The sequence below is a fragment of the Euprymna scolopes genome, chromosome 45 (assembly GCF_053919585.1).
Source record: "Euprymna scolopes isolate OS-2025 chromosome 45, ASM5391958v1, whole genome shotgun sequence".
Taxonomy (NCBI): domain Eukaryota; kingdom Metazoa; phylum Mollusca; class Cephalopoda; order Sepiida; family Sepiolidae; genus Euprymna; species Euprymna scolopes.
In genome coordinates this window covers 22236488-22256575 of record NC_136526.1, presented here as the reverse complement: position 1 = coordinate 22256575, position 20088 = coordinate 22236488, and the positions used below count along the sequence as shown (strand labels likewise).

The 20088-nt window shown below is 32.1% G+C and overlaps 1 long non-coding RNA gene across 1 annotated transcript in view; it reads right to left on the bottom strand.

Annotated features, from left to right (window-relative positions):
• LOC145269284 (uncharacterized) overlaps positions 1-20088 on the bottom strand; it is a 347441-nt gene that overhangs the window by 326205 nt on the left and 1148 nt on the right. The window lies entirely within an intron of this gene.

Here is a 20088-nt window from a genome sequence, read left to right as displayed (position 1 = left end):
TCTCACGGGACATACCGAGGGACTGACTTCGCTTACACACAGAGCGTTTCGGACTGCTGGAGAGACTCTCTCACTCTTTCGACCAGCTCGGCTGTTCGCTTCTTGGGACGTCCTGAGTGGCTTGGACGGTTCTCTATGGCAACGTTGAGGTTCTCCACGGTCTCATATTTATCGAAGTGGTCCACCCAGTTCTGAATTCTGCTTTTGGATGGAGCCTTTTCACATTCGAACTGACGCATGAAACTGTCTTGGGTTTTCTTAAACGATCCTGTCTTGTAGTAAAATTTAACACAGTATATTCTTTGTCCCAGCTCTCACTGGGTTCTTGGTGTACTCACGGTCGCTGATTCTGCCATGTCCTGTAAAATAAGGGCAATCGGTAAATAAATAATGGAGATATCACATAAAGTGTACACAAGGCCCGTTTTCTGGGTCACCCTATATATATATATATATATATATATATATATATATAAAGTAGTAGCGTTCGTGTGTGTGTGTGTGTGTGTGTGTGTTTGTCTGTATGTACAATTCCCCATGTTCAAAGAAATATAAAGGCCATATGTGTGTACACCTCTCCTGGTCAAGAAATATTAATGCCCATATTAGGATACTTCTGTCAAAAGAGACATTATGTTTTATGCGTAATTTCTATATATAGCATTCTTCAAACCACATCTTTATTGATTGAGTTACGGTTATTTTCATATCACATTAAATTAAATTTATTTAAATAATTAGCTTGATGATATTACTTATTCGATATAATAGCCTCGTTTCAACTGTATTATTTAAAAATATAATTAAAATTTTATTATTTAGTTTATTTTCATTTCAATTTATATTTAATTTACCTTATTTTATCTGAAATCTGACATCGTTTACTTTTCAAACCAGAAAACCAAAGGGGAATAACTGATAGTTTAATTCTTTATTATATTTATCTTTAATTTTTCTTTTTATAATTCTTTATTTTTGAAAAAAAAAAAATTACAGCCATTGAATTATAAGTAGTTTGTCATACTTATAGGTAAATGTGCACTGAACAGATACCATAATACTTAAAGTTACATTCAAATTGCGATATATCTTTTAATTTAAACGCGAAACAAAACAAAACAATTGGTACGCTGAAAACGTACACAGTAAAACAATACATTTTATTGTTGCGCAAATCGCCGTTGTAAAATGCTTTTATGGTTGTCAACGGGTTTAAGTAGATTTATTTGTAAGAAAATTGCGTTATAATAACTTAAACGTGATACGGAAATGAATGATGTAAAAAAAAATAAAAAAGTAATAACAATTGTTTATTTGGATAATTTAAACGCGAAAAAAACCATTGGGACGCTGAAAACACAGTAAAACAGTACGATTTATTGTCGCGTTGATTATTTAGTATAATATATATCTTATATATGAAACAGGTCGATGATTATACGTATTATTTGTAATCACGTTTTTCGTTTGCTTCCCATTTTATTAAATAAATTTATGATATTCGCTTTTCTAAGGACGTCCGTTTGTTCGAACGAAATCGGTCCAGCGATTTGTGTTTATTTGTTTACACTGTTATGGGTTTATGTTTATGTACGCATGCGTAACCGGAAGTCGTAAACCGGATGTTGGGTTACAACACCCGTTACAAAGTCATTAGAGTTTTATAATTATATAGATTGTTGGGTTATCCATTTCTTACACTGTATTTAGTATTTTTCTTTGGCCATGTAAACTATAAGTACGCCGATATAATTCATAAGTTGTTTATTGAAATACCTCTCCAAAATACATCATATTTCCTTATTTTCTTAGCCTTTGCATACTTCAAACCAATCCTATGCAGCGTTCTTTGTACTCTTCGGACGTTTACATCCAATTCACATTTCTCCTTCACTTTTCTTGCTGTAAGTTTTTCTCCAGATGTCAAAAGCCGTGTCACAATCCTCTTCATTCTCCTTTCAGTGCTCTTGCCAATTGATCTTTTTTCCGCCCTCTGTTCTTTTTTCGCTCAAAGTTTGTCTTCAGCATGTATTCGACCGTTGATTTCGACAGCTTCAAATCCATGGCGATCCTTCTGATGCTGAGGCCATCTTTCCGCTTCTTCCATACCAAACAAACGATGTATTTTGAATGCATTTTACCCCATTAAACTTAATTGTTTTGCCAGTAGAATAGAACAGACAATTGATTCTAATGATGACAATCAAGTGTAAAAGCAGAAAATTTACATACAGCAACATATACATGAACATAGCTCTTAATAAAATAGGATTTTTGTCATGTCCGAAAAATAGTGTCGCGCAAGTTTTCGCAAAAATCACAGAAAACTAAAATTATCAAAGCCAAACTAAAAAAATGACTACACTAGAAAGGGATTTTCACTCCTCAACTACGTACGTACAATCTCAAAAGTTTTTGCCACTAGTAACCATCTTGAAGTACTTTTTTCAAAGTGTCCAAAAATATTGTCGGGACCCTGTATTAAACGGTGAGTTTAGGCGAATACAATGACAATCTAGAGTATATATATATTTGTTGTTCCGTTACTACAACATCTGGAAAGTCCCAAAGAAGTCCTCTTTTATAAGCGTGTTAATGACCCTCGCCACATCCTCTTTCATCTCCTTAATGGTCTCATAACGGCAGTCTCTTGGGTTTTTGTTCAACTTAAGGAATAACAAAATGTTACAGGGAGCAAGGTCTCGGCGATAGGGAGGGTGAGTAAATTGTCTTGATGCCCATCTTGGTCAAATAATCTGTGACAAGGATGGAGTTGTGAAATCGTGCAGTGTCCTGGTGGAAATGCCAGTGACCCGATTTGGAGAGTGTTGGCCTTTTCCGACGGAATCTTTTTCTTAAAACCCAACATAATATTTCTGTTTGGCTGTCTGTCTAGAGAGAAAATAGTGCATGTAGATCATACCCGTGCTGTAACAAAGGGGATAATCATAAGTTTTTGGGTGGATTTGCTCTATTCGGCATTCTTTGGTCTGGGTGAGGCAGCAAGCTTCTACTGGACACTCTGTCGCTTGGTCTCAGTAGATCCAGCTTTTATGGCAAGTCACCAGAGCATCAAGAACTGCCGGATCTGAATTGATCAGCTCTATCATCTCCCTGCTGTCATGGCAATGTCTTTCTTTCTGATCTTCTCGGAGTACCGTTGGGACAAACTTCACGTAAATCTTCCATATCTTCAGTTCTTCGTGTACAGTTCCCACACTGACATCAAACTGTACAATTTTGTCTCTATACACACGCGATGATCCTTATCCATGAAATTCTTTATTTTGCCAATCAACACTAGTTTTCTGACTTCCTTGCTACCCCCACACCTATAATGATCTCTCATAGATTTCCTGCCTTCCTTGAATCTCTTATGCCACTCAAAAACTCGATTCGTGAAAAATGGTCCAAATATTGTATAAAGAATTCCACACGTTTCTGTGGCATTTTTATAAAGCATTCCACACGTTTCTGTGGCATTTTTTCCAATTTAAAATGGAATTTTATTGCATATTGTTTTTCTAAAGTGTCCTCGCTCCAGAATTACATTTTTGAAATTGACCATCTGTAACAATTAGGCTTTAGTAGGGTGTATTCCAATTCCTACTAGCCGTTCATTTGAACCTGAAATCATAAAAATTTGTCAGTCATCTCATAAGATGTATAGCAATAACATACTGAATTGTCAAGAGTCTATGACCATTTTAAATGCCTGTCCGAAAAAGAAAGCTCGGAAACTTATTTAAGGCACCTTACGGACAATGTTTCTTGCACATCAGCGCTTCTAAAATTTTAACCTAATAACAATCTATTTTCCCTCTGTCTCTATCATATATATATATATATATATATATATATATATATATATATATATATATAACATACATACATATATACATATATATATACATACATATATACATATATATATACATACATATATATATATATATATATATATATATAGATATATATATATATATATAACATTCAAATAAAAAATACGATATAGTTAATTCCGTTAGGTTATTATTAAGGAGAAGTGCTTTCCGACTCCCTGGAAGACCTCTTCAGTTTGCCCTATATTTAAGAATTCAGGTGATAAGTCATCTCCCTCTCAATACAGACCTATAAGTCTCCTGTGTGTTATGAGTAAGTTGCTGGAATCCATATTAAATAGAGAAATAGTCAACCACCTCAGCAGGAATAACCTTCTTAGTGACACACAATATGGTTTCCGCTCTGCAAGATCTACCGCAGATGTGCTGACGGTTATATCCCACAGGATAAGTGAATCTCTTGACAAAGGCTTCCTTTCTAGGGCAATTGCTCTTGACATATCAAAGGCCTTTGACAAGGTATGGCATAAGGGTCTACTTCACAAGATTTCCAGCTACGGTATAACGGGAAATGTTTTCTCAATCATTAAATCATTTCTCTCCGATAGGCTCATAAGAGTAGTGGTCGATGGACAAAAATCGGAGGCCTGCAATATAAATGCTGGAGTCCCCCAGGGGTCAATCCTGGGACCAACTCTCTTCCTGATCTACATCAATGACCTCCCTAAACACATACTTAAATCATTCGTTGACATCTATGCTGATGACACAACCATCTACGGCAACACATCAAAGGCTGTAAATGACAAAGTTCTCTCTGATTCTCTCTCCTCTGATCTCGAGCGTGTGGTTCAGTGGGGGAAGATGTGGCTGGTTACCTTTAATGCATCCAAAACCAAACTCCTATCCTTACATCATCAACGCTCTGATCCCCAGATGGCATCAATTGTGATGGATGGCTCTCGTCTGAGTGAGGCTCCGTGTTTTGACAAGCTTCTGGGTTTGACCTTTACTCCTGATCTGAAATGGAACACGTACATCAAGTCTGTTGCCAAGGTCGCTGGAAAGATGGTGGGATCCTTCTACCGCTCGAGAAGATATCTCACTACTGATGCAATTCTCTATCTATATAAAAGCCAAGTACGTCCAAGGATGGAATACTGTTGCCATATCTGGGCAGGAGCTGTTAAAAACAGCCTATCCTGCCTTGACAGAGTACAAAATAGACTTCGTGGCTTAGTGGGGGATCCCCTTTTCTCTACCCTGCAACCTCTCTCCCACAGAAGAAACGTTGCGAGCCTGTCCTTGTTTTATCGTTATTTCCATGGCAGATGCTCGTCTGAACTCCAATCTCTGGTCCCCCCTCGCCAATCTTTCACGAAAAACACCCGTCTAGCTGAATCCACTGTGAAAAATTTCCCCCACTCTATATCTGTGCCTAAATCAAAACGCGGATTCCATGAACAAAGCTTCTTTCTTAGAACTGCACACCTGTGGAACTCTGTTCCGTATGCCTGCTTCCCTCCGGACTACAACTTGGATGTCTTCAAGTCCAATGTTAACAAATTCCTAATGAACCGCCCCCTTAAGTAAACACTTCAGCAAATCTCCTCAGCTTCCGGGCCTTGATAAGTGGTGATCACTGTGTAAAAAAAAAAAAAAAAAAAAAAAATTACCTCTGTTTTAATATATAAACGCTTGAATTTTCTTTATGTTTCGTTTAGTAGCAGGAGACCACCAAACACCTCCTCAGAGACGAATGGGTGTTGCTAAAGAAACTGCTATGACTTTTTTTTTATATGGAATGAAAAAAGTATTTGTAGATTAATCAAGATTAAATGAAAGATAAAGATGTGCAAAGCTGAAAAACTAAAGATAAAAGAAACACTTAATGATTATAGTGCTTATAGGCACTCCCTCTAAAAATGAATCCAATAAAAACACATGTGAGAAACGCTTTACGTCGTCTTATTGGATTTCAGAAAAATGGCACATTGCCAAGATTTTGTATTTGAAATCTGATCTACAAACAAAACAAAAGAAAAAATAAAGCCTCAGCAAATTCTATTTCCAAAATATTTCTTATAAAATATCAGCTAATCTAAATTTAGTATCATTCTAACTTTTCCAAATATGCTAGTGTTTTTATTACTACTCCTCAACGTCGTCGTTCAGTCTTGAGAGACAATGGATATTCCCTGCAAGTACGGCTGAGTATATGATTACGAAGCAAAAGTTGCACAATCCCTAAATACACCTTTCCTGAATCGGCACTGCTTGAATCCAGGACAACTGGATATAATGCTGAGATAAGCAGATAACAGATAGAGAACCTAGTATTTCAAATGGTCACCCATTTAGTATTGACCAGGCTCAACGTCGCTTGAGTTCGGTGATCTGATGCAACCCAGTGTGTGAACGTAATTATTTAGTATATTTCATGACTATTTTTACAGGATAACGTTAACGCCAGGTTTTAGATGTAAGGTGTGTTGAGCCTGGTCAATTCCAGATGAGTGACCAATTGGAAATACCAGAAACTGTATGTAGGAGGATGGCAACACTTTAACACTTATCCTGAGTGGCTTCCGGGCCTTGATAAGTGGTGACCACCGTGTAAAACACACACACACACGCGCGCACACACACACGCACACACATACACACGCACATGCACACATACACACACATACAAGCACCCACGCACACACATGCACACATACACAAACATACACGCACACACACATACACACGCACACACACACACATATATGTTTGCGAATTAAAAACTAAAAAGCAGTCAACTAGCATTTAGACAATGTTCACGACTTCCGCTCGTTCGGACACTCTAGATTGTCTAATGTATTCCTTCCGAATTTGGCGTTTAATAGTTATTAAGCTCTTCATTTACGTGGCAATTATTTTGTGGCCCTGAGGTAAAGGCTTAACAAATGGAGCAAAAAGGTGGCTTCATGGCTGGGTTCGAATCTTATGACTGGCGGGAATCATCTCCCTCTATAATGAATACTGTCTAAGCATGAAACATTTGTTTATATATATATATATATATATATATATATATATATATATATATATATATAGTCCTGGTCAAAATCATAAGACCACTTAAGAAAGTAAGCGTTTACGCATATTATCGAATTTTTAATCAAACAAATGGTTGAAACCAATGCCAAAAGGGAAAATATGATGGGAAAAAATGACTACTGTATTAGTTTACTAGACGAAAGAAAATGTAAACTCCAATCTAATATGAATATTAATATTTATACATTAATCTCAATTAAATAAAAATATGTCAATACAACGACAATAGGAAGTAGAACTAAACACGAAAAACATAAATGAAAACCGCAAATAAAATTAACACGTGAAATTTATTTTTCATCGGATTACCTCAAGCAAATACAATTAATAAATCCTTATTGTACGGCATTTCAAAGAATGACAAAATTCTTCTCTTCGGATGAAATTAATATATTAGCAAAATTATGAATATAGCAAAGCTAAAAATTTGCTGGTTTTACAATTGTATGAAACTACATTATATTACAGTAGTCACGAAATGAGAAATAATATTTGTAAACTGTTTATAAAAATGAATACTTTGCCCCACAAAATATATATATATATGCATATATGTATATATATATATATATGCATATATGTATATATATGCAAATATGTGTATATATATGCATATATATATATGCACATATGTATATATATGCATATATGTATATATATGAATATATATTTATATATGCATATGTGTATATATATATATGCATATATGTATATATGCATATATGTATATATGCATATATGTATATATACATGCATATATGTATATATATGCATAAATGTATATATATATATGTATATATATGTATATATGCATATATATACGTGTATATGTATATATTTGTATATGTATATATATTTATATATATATGCATATGTATATATATTTATATATATGTATATATATATGTATATCTATATATATAAGCATATGTATATATATGTATATATATGCATATATATGTGTATATGTATATATATATGTGTATATGCATATATATGTATATGCATATATATACATATATATGTGTATGTATATGTATATATATGTATATGTATGTATATTTTATATATATGTATATATATATAGATATATATGTATATATGTATATTTATATAGTATATATATGTATATATATATATGTGTATATATACATGTGTTTGTGTGCGTGTGCGTGCGTAATCCAGCGATAGTTTTAAATTCTGAATTATAAAAATTCCTTAGTAAAGAACCCAAATATCTAAATTCCATTAAATGTTTCAAGAGAGTAACTAAAGCAGCAGATCGTTTTATCATCACAAAAGAAAACATGAAATTTTAAAGTCTACATTTGATGTTTGGAAGAATAATTCGTAAATAAAAAGTAAATAATTCGTAAATAAAAAGGTTGAATTGTTTCCAAAAAATTTAAACTTAAAAAAAAAATAATTTCCTTAGAAATTCACAAACATTTACGAAACTTCAAACTGTTAAAATTATTTTTGAATCAAACTAAGCTTGTAATAGTTCCCATTGATAAAACAAGGAAAGTTTCAGATATGAATTAATTAAGAATGGATTCTATACTACTGCTCTGAGTTACAACGTTATTTGTGTAAAATAATAACTAAAATTAAAGAAAGAAACAATAAACTTTCATGTTATATATTTAAAATGCATAAAAATCCAGTTACCACCGATTTATTGTTGCTTCAAAACTGTGCATCACTAAATCCATAAGTATATATATATATATATATATATATATATATATATATATATATATATATATATATATATATATATATAAAGTGTTAACATTATTTTTGAATCAAATAAATAATTACCACCAGAAAAGGAAATTCTATAGCAATGTAAATCTATTTTGGGTTGTAAATAATTTGTATCTACTAAAAAAAGAATTATCATGCTTCTCGAAAAAAGGCAAAATTCATAGCAACATATGACTTTAGTACCTTCTATACAACAATACCCTTAAAGAACTCATTAAATAACTAAATAATATTCTAGATTTAGCTTTAGGTAAAAGTAAAAGCGTTTTGGTGTAAAAATGTAAGAACAGTGTTTTTCAAAGGTGGTTTAAGAATACTTATAATTAGGGTTATGACAACAGCATATTCTTATCCTTTTTTTTACTCTCAAATATATATCCAACAAAGTTAGACACAGTTAATCAACCGAGAACCACATCACTATATAAAAGCATATAAGATATCAACGGATACACACTCGAGAGTCAAAACAATGAACAGAAAATACTGTTGTCATAGCCTTACTTATAATTCATCTTATTAAAGTGAGCTACTTTAAACTATAGGCATTCCGATCGGTTTAGATCCTGCACCTTTTTGGGCAAATTTGTATTTACATAGACCAGAACATATGTGTCATCATTAGGTCTATGACAAGAGTATATTCTTATCATTATTTTGACTCTCGAGTATATATCCGATACAATTAGATAACGTTAATCAATCAAGAACCACATTACTCTCTCTCTCTAAAAACATATACGATATGAACTGATATATACTCCAGAGTCAAAATACTGAAAATAATATTCTCTTGTCATAGCCGTAGTAATCATGAATAAAAATTTATATTACTAGAACATATAATTATCATGGTTGCGGTAGATTTATTGACGGCCTTATATGTATAAATGTTAAGAAGGAATTTGAAAAAAAGAAATCAATATTTAATATATCCAATGGAGTTAGTATTAAATTATGACCAAAAAGGGAAACAAGTGACATTTCTGGATTTAGAAATAAAAATTGAGGCTGAAACATTTATCTATAAAACGTTTCATAAAAAAAAACTCAAATAGTTTGTATAGTGCATCAAAATAACTTATGTATATGTTTACGGGAACATGATGGTAGTGTTCTTAAGAATAGTCTCGTTACCTTAAAATGAATAGATTTCATATCCCCAGTCCCTAGTTTACTAACGAAATAGATTAAAAATGGCGGCAAAAGTAAAAACCTATCTATCTATCTATCTATCTATCTATCTATCTATCTCTCTCTCTCTCTCTCTCTCTCTCTCTCTATATATATATATATATATATATATATATATATATATCAATCTATCTGCTCGGGTTCCTTGATCGGACCTATGTGACTCTCTTTCTCCAGATTTCCCTGTCTTCAACCAGTTGCCTCGGATCTTCAGGATCACAGTTGGCATCATACGCAATCTGCTGGATGTACGTTGATCTAGGTCGTCCTATGCTCATGCGCACAGAGTTCACAGCAATTTTCTCACAAGCTCTTGCTTGCTCCTCTGGCAGTGCCTGGCAAATCGCAGACGTCGCTCCCTGATGGTAGTAGATATGGCAGGTAGGTTGCCATAAAGTTGTTGCTTCGTTGGATGATTTTGCCAAGATATATTTAACACTGTAACATACGTGCGTCTAGCTTTTTTTCCAATCTTTTTGTGATTGTCCAGATTGTAGCACCGTAGACAAGAATAAACTTCACGACTGTGCTGAAGAACTGCCGTTTCAGTTCGTCAGTGAGCCTTGAGGTCAATACCGACCGCAGCTTATCGAATGCATCCCAAGCTTTCAAGATGCGAATTTCGATATGTCTCTCCGTGGAACCTATGTTACTGCCCAGGTACGTAAACTCAGTGACTTCTTTCAGTGTTCTTCAATCTAGAGCTTTGATCCCCAACCCTCCGCATTGAAAATTATAAACTTTGTCTTATCTGCATTAACGTAAAGACCAATGTCCTTTGCAAACTTTTTTAGCGCACGGAACTGTTTGTATGTCAACAGTGCTATTAGCAAACAGAGCAATTATCGTCTGCGTAATCTGTGTAAGCTTCTGGATTCATTTAAGGTGGAACCAAGTGTATTGTGTATTTCTTTTCGTTGCCTCTCTGGACTGGTATCTTTAAGCTTATAAATCTTATCAAACTAATCAAAGTAGATTAATATAGGAAATCCAAAACTACATTAGTAATGTCTAAAATAAAAATGTTTACAATGCGTATAGGAAAATAGCTCGTGTATATATTTATAAAATTTTTAATTCTTATATATTTTAAAAACTAATAAATATACAGTTGTTATTAATAAATAAACATGTAAATAAAATATTGTTAACAAACAGGAGTTGATTCATCGGAACTCTATAAATACAGCAGCTTTGTAAAATTATTTTCCGTTTGAAAGATTAAGACGGATGACACAAGTAAAAGAAGACATTTTGATAACATGACTAGGTAATTAATCTGGAGCAAAAATAAGTGCACTATCCGGACCATTTTTGATCTTGTGTTTAAGGAAAACAGTGTTTAATCAACACTGCTGCAGAGACATTATTAAATATGCTGTTTTGTTTTGAAGTCCCCGAAACAGCGTTTCATGGTAAACAACTGATCATACCTAAAATAATATTAAAACTATTGGGAATTCGTGAACGCAAATTGATTCAGATTGCAGAAAATTAATTGGCTAACTGCAAAATAATTTTCCAAAAATATTTTAATATTTATTTTAGTTTTTATATAGTTTTAAAGGTTTAAAAACTTCCAAGACAATATATATATATATATATATATATATATATATATATATATATATATATATATATATATATATATATATATATATATATATATATATCATATATATATATATATATATATCATATATATATCATATATATATCATATATATATATATATCATATATATATCATATATATATATCATATATATATATATATGATATATATATATTATATATATATATATCATATATATATATATATATATATATATATATATATCATATGCCATTAACCAATATAAAAAAAGGATAAAATAAATAAATAATATAAAATAATTAGCCAATGAGAAAAGAGAAGAGAAAAAAAACAACTTTATAAATTGTTCAAAACCAGATTAATTTATCCCTGACAATTAATCCTGACGGATTGGAAAGTACTCGGACTTACGATAAATATGGTGATTACATCAGCCAGTTCCTGCTAGAAGTGAAAACTGTTATTCGGAACTTGGAAAGGATCGAAAATAGAATTAATAGACGAAAAACGTTTATTTTATTTAATAAAATATGCCTTAGAGAAAAAATGCTGCAGATATATATATATATATATATCCCGTAAAACATGAGATAAGTAAAAAAATGCAGGAAGAACAATTTCTACATGTTTAAGGGAAGGGAGAAAGACAATATTTTGTAGTCTTTCTATATCGATTGATACGTTTTTAGTTTTAGTTTTTTACATTCTCTTTGAAACGCTTCTTTTTCTTACTTCTAATTTTTATTTAATCGATTGCGATTGCGATATGTTGTGTATAACTATGGCAAGTAATGAGAACACGATGGAAGCATCATTTTTGGTGTTCTTGCAATATGATCTGCCTATTAACCCGAACCCACTACCTAACTAGCCCGAATCATTAAGGTTAGTTAGGGTTAGGGTCACGGTTATTGATTAGATGGAATATCGGAATGTAAACAACATATTGGATTCGCAAGACCCGTGGCGTAGTGGATAAAGTGATTGGAAAATTTAGTTGTAAGTTACATTCTTCTAGAGGCTGAAGGTTCAATCCTCAATGCGGGCGACACTAAATATTCAATTGCGAATTACTTAGGACTTCTATCAAGTCATGGCTGACGAAACGAGAACATGCTACGCCTATGGATTAAATAAAGAGTTTTGTTCAAAAATCCGTGCAGATTCGACAGAAAAATTCCGAGTTTGGCAAGATACACACAAAGAAAGTCGGAGATTACATCGGCCGAAACGTTTTGAGAAGAGCATCCATCATGCAAACAGTTGTCCGAATACGTAAATAATACTAATTGTTAAATCAGATATGGAAAACAATTAGAAGAAATTTTTTCTTCCTTATTTGGTGGGGGGGGGGCGTTCTTCGTTCGAATGTGATTCTGTTATTTAAGATTAGAATTTGTTGTTAATCACATTTAAATAATGTCTTTGTTTTTGCACTCCCGCTCAATAAGGTATTATGATTCGATCGCGCTACGCTTCTATCACTGAAGTGCAATATTACGATGCAGTTTTTCGTTGCACTTTTGCTTGCATTATCTGCACCTATCAAGAGTAAGTTTTTATTTTACTTACCATAATTGCGTATATAATTAACTTTTACACAACTAGTGGATGACAACAGGAGGAGTTCGAATCGTTGCACTAGATGGAAGTCTTGTTTAGAATAAATGAATAAATAAAACTAGAATAAAAAATAATATATAATAATAAATAAATAAAATTAACTACAAAGCAAAAAATAAAAACACCCAGAGCTATAACATATCCGTCGAAATACATGTTTAAAATATAAAAAGAAAAATCAAGCAAGCGAAAAAAAAATATAGATTTACAAAAGAAAAGAAGCGCGAACTGCTTGTTTTTTAGTTTTTTTTTTTTTTTTTTTTTGACAACGGAAGCATCGTATATGTCGAAAATAGTTGACAGTCTTAAAAATATCAGCTCTGTTAGAAAAAAAAAAAAAAAAACGAAAAAGGGAATGTGTTTAACTAAAAAGGAATTTTTTGATTAAAAAAAATCAATATGATAATAACAAAATATATAATTAAATAAGTAATTAAATAATAATAATTAAATATATAATCAAATAAAGAATAAAAATAATACATTTAGAACAATCTTACACTGCATATTTTTAGTGTTCAATCGACAGATGTGCACAAACGCTAATATGAAATGAAATTAAGCCATACACACGTGCATATATTTACTGCTACTCAACACCCGCACGCGCACAGACACACACACGCACTGACACTGACACACGCACTGACACACACACACACACACAAACACACACACCCACACACACACACACGCGCACCCTGACACACACGCATGTATGTATGTATGTATGTATGGATGGATGGATAGATAGATAGATAGATAGATAGATAGATAGATGTATATTAGCATCAATAGTTGTACTACAGTGCAATGGTAAAATACAAGCAAGTAAATAAAACTGATGTTTTTTTACGATAAGAATAAAGAACCTGAATCGTTTCTTTCTTCTTTTTTTTTTTGCACGTCTATAAATATGTACATAAATATAATACATAATGACCTTATTTAGCAAATTGTACGTTTTTGAACTGCCTCATATTGAGGCGATCTATCTATCTATATATCTGTCTATCTATCTATCTGTATGTCCATCTATCTATTTATATATATATATATATATATATATATATATATATATATATATATATAGTAAGTTATAAAATGTATATGGCGATTAAGCTACACTGAATATTCCGCGTTTCATCCACTTAAGGATTCTTCAGGCTTATGAGCATAAGCCTGAAGAATCCTTAAGTGGACGAAACGCGGAATATTCAGTGTAGCTTAATCGCCATATACATTTTATAACTTACTAACTAGCTCTACCTACGTATTGAGCACTTTTGAAGTAAATACTTAAAGCTTACGCATAAATCTATACTTTCGTATATTAATTTTATGTGAGTAAATTAAGTATATATATATATATATATATATATATATATAGAGAGAGAGAGAGAGAGAGAGTGATTCATCGTCGAATATGCTCTCTCTTTCTTTCTTTCTTCCTCTTTCTCTCTCTCTTTACGCATATATGCATATATATAAATACATGCATATATATATAATGTGTATTTATATATATATGTATATATCTATACCTATGTATATATGTATATATATATATATATATATATATATATATATATTGTAATCGACAGACTGTTTTGCTGTATCACAGTTCTTCAGTATATTTATACAAGCAACTGGTTCCAACCGATATCAAACCTATGACAATCGGTAATCTACACCATTCGCCTGTCATTCATCAACATCTAAATGGTCTATTTGTGTTTACAAATAGCATTGCATTATCGCTAATTTCACGCACTACAGTTTATTGTCTATAGAGACTTACACGATAAAATATTGCGTGTATACTTTGCGTTTAACTGTTATTTTTGATCCAACGAGTAAAGTAGTAGTTGTAGAATTACATTTGTGTTTCATGATCTCGAAGGAATTCACCAGGCCAGCAAATAGGCAGGGTCACCCTCGAACCTTTACATTGTTATGTGTATATTCCGTTTGTACTCGAATGTTAAAAATCTAAGTGAAGTATCTCAATCAAGGGTGAAGAAATCTTTTTCTACTGCAATTTCATTTTTTGTCCTAAATAGATTACCTCTTCTTAAGGAGCTGGATATTGTCCAGATGAAAAATAAATCAATTTTGTGTATGACTTTGCCCTCATTACGAGACAAGTAAATATGGGCTATGTGATTGAAATCATGATAGAATATATAACAGTTGATTGATATTCGTCAAAAAAAAAATAATAATTTAAAAAAAACAACAAAGATGCGCTTTCATTTATATCGTTGTCATTTATCGATTTTCAATTTCCAGGTTGATTGATTGTATGTAAATGTTTGTTTACACAAAAAAAAAAGTATATCACTCGTCAATCTAAATGAAATACAAATCTTAAAACGGAATAGTAAACTCTTCAAAATCCAATTAGCAAATGCTTAAAATTTAATAGCTATTTCATATCATCGTAGTATAAATTATATATATATATATATATATATATATATATATATATATATATATATATATATGTTTATATATGTTTATATATATATGTTTATATATGTTTATATATATATATGTTTATATATATATATGTTTATATATATATGTTTATATATATATATATATGTTTATATATATATATATATATATATATATATATATATACCTACGAGCAAAAATAAAAAATGGGCCAAGAGTGAAACAAGGAAGAAATCGATTTTACAATATTTTTCCATGCATTTTTATTAATTTTAACTGAAATTTTCTATTTTGCAGATCATTATAATTATACAATAATAAGTGAAAAAAATTAATCCTAAAAATTGTAAGACCGCATATTGGCGAGAATATTAAAAACCGCATTGTAGGATAAAGACAGTCTAAAATGACTTACAAGCAGATGTTTGATATTTTAAGAACATAAAATGTGAAAACATCTCTTTCTGTAGTGAAGCGAATTGGTCCAAGGTTTGAAGTCGAACGCTTGGTAAAAGGGAAATCTGGATCTGGTCACCCTAGAGCATCCACTTTGAAGGACGAACACATGCTTAAATTAACTGTTTTGAAGGATTGAAAGAAAACCTATGCTGACCATAGCAAAGAATTCAAAACAGGGCTGAAAATTCTCTTCTAGATATATATCTAGATGAATGAAAGAAATGGGATTTTCCTTTAAAATGTGTGCAAAAAAATTTTTATTTAAGAAGAACATTACTGATAGAAGGATACACACTGGTTCAGGAATGTTTTCTGGTTAGATGAATCAAGATTTTGTTTTGTTACTGATGCTCCCGATGCTCCCGAACGGTGCAATCGAAGAGCCGGAGAAAGATTTTCGCCAAGTTACATAAAAACGACCGTTAAACACGGGAATGGTGGGATAATGGTATGGGGAACTTTTACTGCAGTAGGAGTTGGGGAACATATTAGATGTGAAAAGTCAATCAATGCAAAGGAATACATTCGAATATTAGAAACAGAACTGTTACTAAATATCCAGAAGCTGGGAATGTCCCAGAACATAATTTTTCAACATGAATAATGCCCCTGCACACACTGCTAAAGTCACAGAAAAATGGTTTTCTGATAACTAAATTGATGTGATATATTGGCCAGGTCAAAGCCCCGATTTAATTATTATCAACTGATTTCACACTATATTTTCATCAAAATAAAATGGCTACTCAGAATAAAATATTTATTATGTAAGACAAAAGCTATCGATGACAAAAGTGGAGAAGCGCAATGAGCTAACTTAGTGCAAAAATATATTTTTCTGTTTGTTCACATGTAAAGTATTTTATATACACGCTTGCATATTTCTTTCTGATGTGTAAAAACTTATTTTTGTCTAATCACGTTGACAGGCCGCATCCATTTATATCATAAAAGTTAAGCGACGTTGAACTTGGCCAGTACTAAAATTGGTGAAAACTTGAAATACCACGTGCAGTATGTGGTTTCCAATTATCTAAGCATTGTTTCCAGTCGTTCTGGATTTCTCCTAATCACTGGAATAAAGCAATAGCGACTCAGGCTATGTGATCTGGTTTGAGTAACACTTGCTTCACAATTAAACGCACAGCCAAATTTACAGGGACTATCCATTAATTGTGAAGACTAAACGAAAACAATGCAATATATATATATATATATATATATATATATATATATATATATATATACATATATGTATATATATATATATATAATTCCAAAGCCAAACCCCGTCGCAGATCACAAAAGCCAAGAAAGCCAACAAACCAGAAGTCCAAGACTCGAGTTTCGCCCTCATTTGGACTCATCAGTTAGACACATCCGGACTCGGTATTTGAAACCCGAGCCTCTTGCATGCTAAGCGAGCACTGTACAAACTGAGCAAACGCGCCACACACACACAAATGTCTAATTACTTACACAGATCAAGCAACTCTCCTAGCATGCAAAAGGCTCGGGATTCAAATCCCGTGTTCGCATGTGTCTAACTGATGAGCCCAAATGGGGACGAAACTCGAGTCTTGGACTTCCGGTTTGTTGATTTTCTTGGCTTTTGTGATCTACGACGGGGTTTGGCTGTGGAAATAATTATATATTCTCTCACACTTTCTGAACATTTATATATATATATATATATATATATATATATATATATATATATATATATATATACATATACATATACATCTGCACATATATATATAAATGCATGTATATAAATATAATGTGCACATATATATAAATGCATATATATAAATATAATTATATATACATATTTATAAATACATATTCATGCATACATATATACATACATACATACTTAAATGTATACTTAAATATATATATATATATACATACATATTTGCACCTATATATATATATATATATATATATATATATATACTACATACACATATATATATATACATACATTTATATATATATATATATATACTCACATATGTGCATATATATATATATATATATATATATATATATATATATATAAAACGGCTTCCTTTAGTCCTGACAGACTATGGATACCCACTGTAAGGGTGCCTGCGCGTGAAATTTTTATGGCAGGAGGTACGCAATCTTCATCCACACCTCTCCTGAGTCGACATTGTTGAATACCAGTGGCAAATGGAGGTCCAGGACGACTGGAAACAATGCCGAGATAAGCAGAGAGCACATACAGCGCCTAGAATTCCCAAATTGTTACCAATCAGGTACTAGCCAGGCTCAACGTTGCTTAACTTCAGTCATTTGATGCGAACCGATGTGTCAACCTTATTATGTCGAACATACATGGACACACACACACATACACACATACACACACATACACACATACACACACATACACACACACATACGCGCACATAGACACATACACACACATACACACACATACACACACGTGCACATACACATACACACACATGCACACACTCATACATACACACATACACACACACATGCACACACACACATACACACACACACTCATATATATAAGTGTAAATCAGTGTAATATAGTGCAATAACAAGAGTTTTCAATTACTTGTGCAAGAGCATAGCATTTTTTCACTCTAACGTATTAGGATCATCCATTGGTACCGTCGGTTTTACGGTTAAAATTGATAAATGTGACCGGTTTATCAGTCGATCCGCTGCATCGATATCGATTGTGTGCGAAACCATAATTACCGATAGATGAATATAATACTGCTCGTTAATATATATATATATATATATATATATATATATATATATATATATATATATATATATATATATATTAAGTACTTAGTATATATATATATATATATACTAAGTACTTAATATATGTTTATATATATATATATATATATATATATATATATAAACATATATTAAGTACTTAGTATATTTAATATAGTGCATAATCACGTCGACACACCGATTCTTACTATATCATCGAAATTAAGGAATGGTGAGCTTGTCCAGTGCACAAATGGGTGGCCATTTGGGAATACTAGTCACTGTATTTGCTCTCGACTTATCTCAGCTTGATTTCCAGTCGTCTTGGATTTCTACTTGCCACTAGAAGAAAACAGTGCCGACTCAAGAGAAGTGTGGAGATTGTGCAACTCTTGTCGCAAAACCTTCACGCGCTGACACCTTTCAGTGGGTATGCATGGTCTGTCAAGCCTAAACGGAGACTTTTTGCCTTTAGCATATTTGATAATTGATAAACGGGGCAATAGTTTAGTAGACATCAAAACACAATTACATCGATAAAACAGAACCAATATTTGGTTAGATTAAAACAACCTTAATTATTTAATGCACAAAAACAGTCTTATCAGTAATTCATTTTTTTTTCTGAAAGTATTTCATGTTTTCAACTCTATCATATCATATCAGTATAAAAATATAATTATGGCAAACTGCAAACAACTAGCATGAACAAATTATTGTAAACAACTAAGGCAGTAATGACTATGCTCCTTTAATGTCTAAGTGTTTTGAATAATGCCAATGAAATTGTCTGCAAAAGTAAACAAATAGTAAATGAAATTGATTAGCTTGCAGTATAAAATTCGTTTTGTCAATTTTCTCAGAATTTTGCTCTAGCTGAGGATAGGGCATCCTACTGGATGGCAGATATTCATCCGCTATTTCATAGATTCCAATCGATAAATCTATTTAAGATTATAACCGCATTTGTTTGAATCTCTATTGCACTTGGTTAACCGGGTATATTTGTCAGATAGTTTTTATTTATTTAATTTGTGTGTCTGTGTGCGTGTAAACATATACTTACGCACATATATCTCGATATTGCATTTTACACACACACACACACACACACACACACATTTATTTACAGTGAGAGAGAGAGGGGGTGGCTTATGTCATTGTTTACTTTATTTACTACACTCGAACGAATTCGACTATTCACACGAAAACGAATTTTGCTTAAATGTTAGAAAGA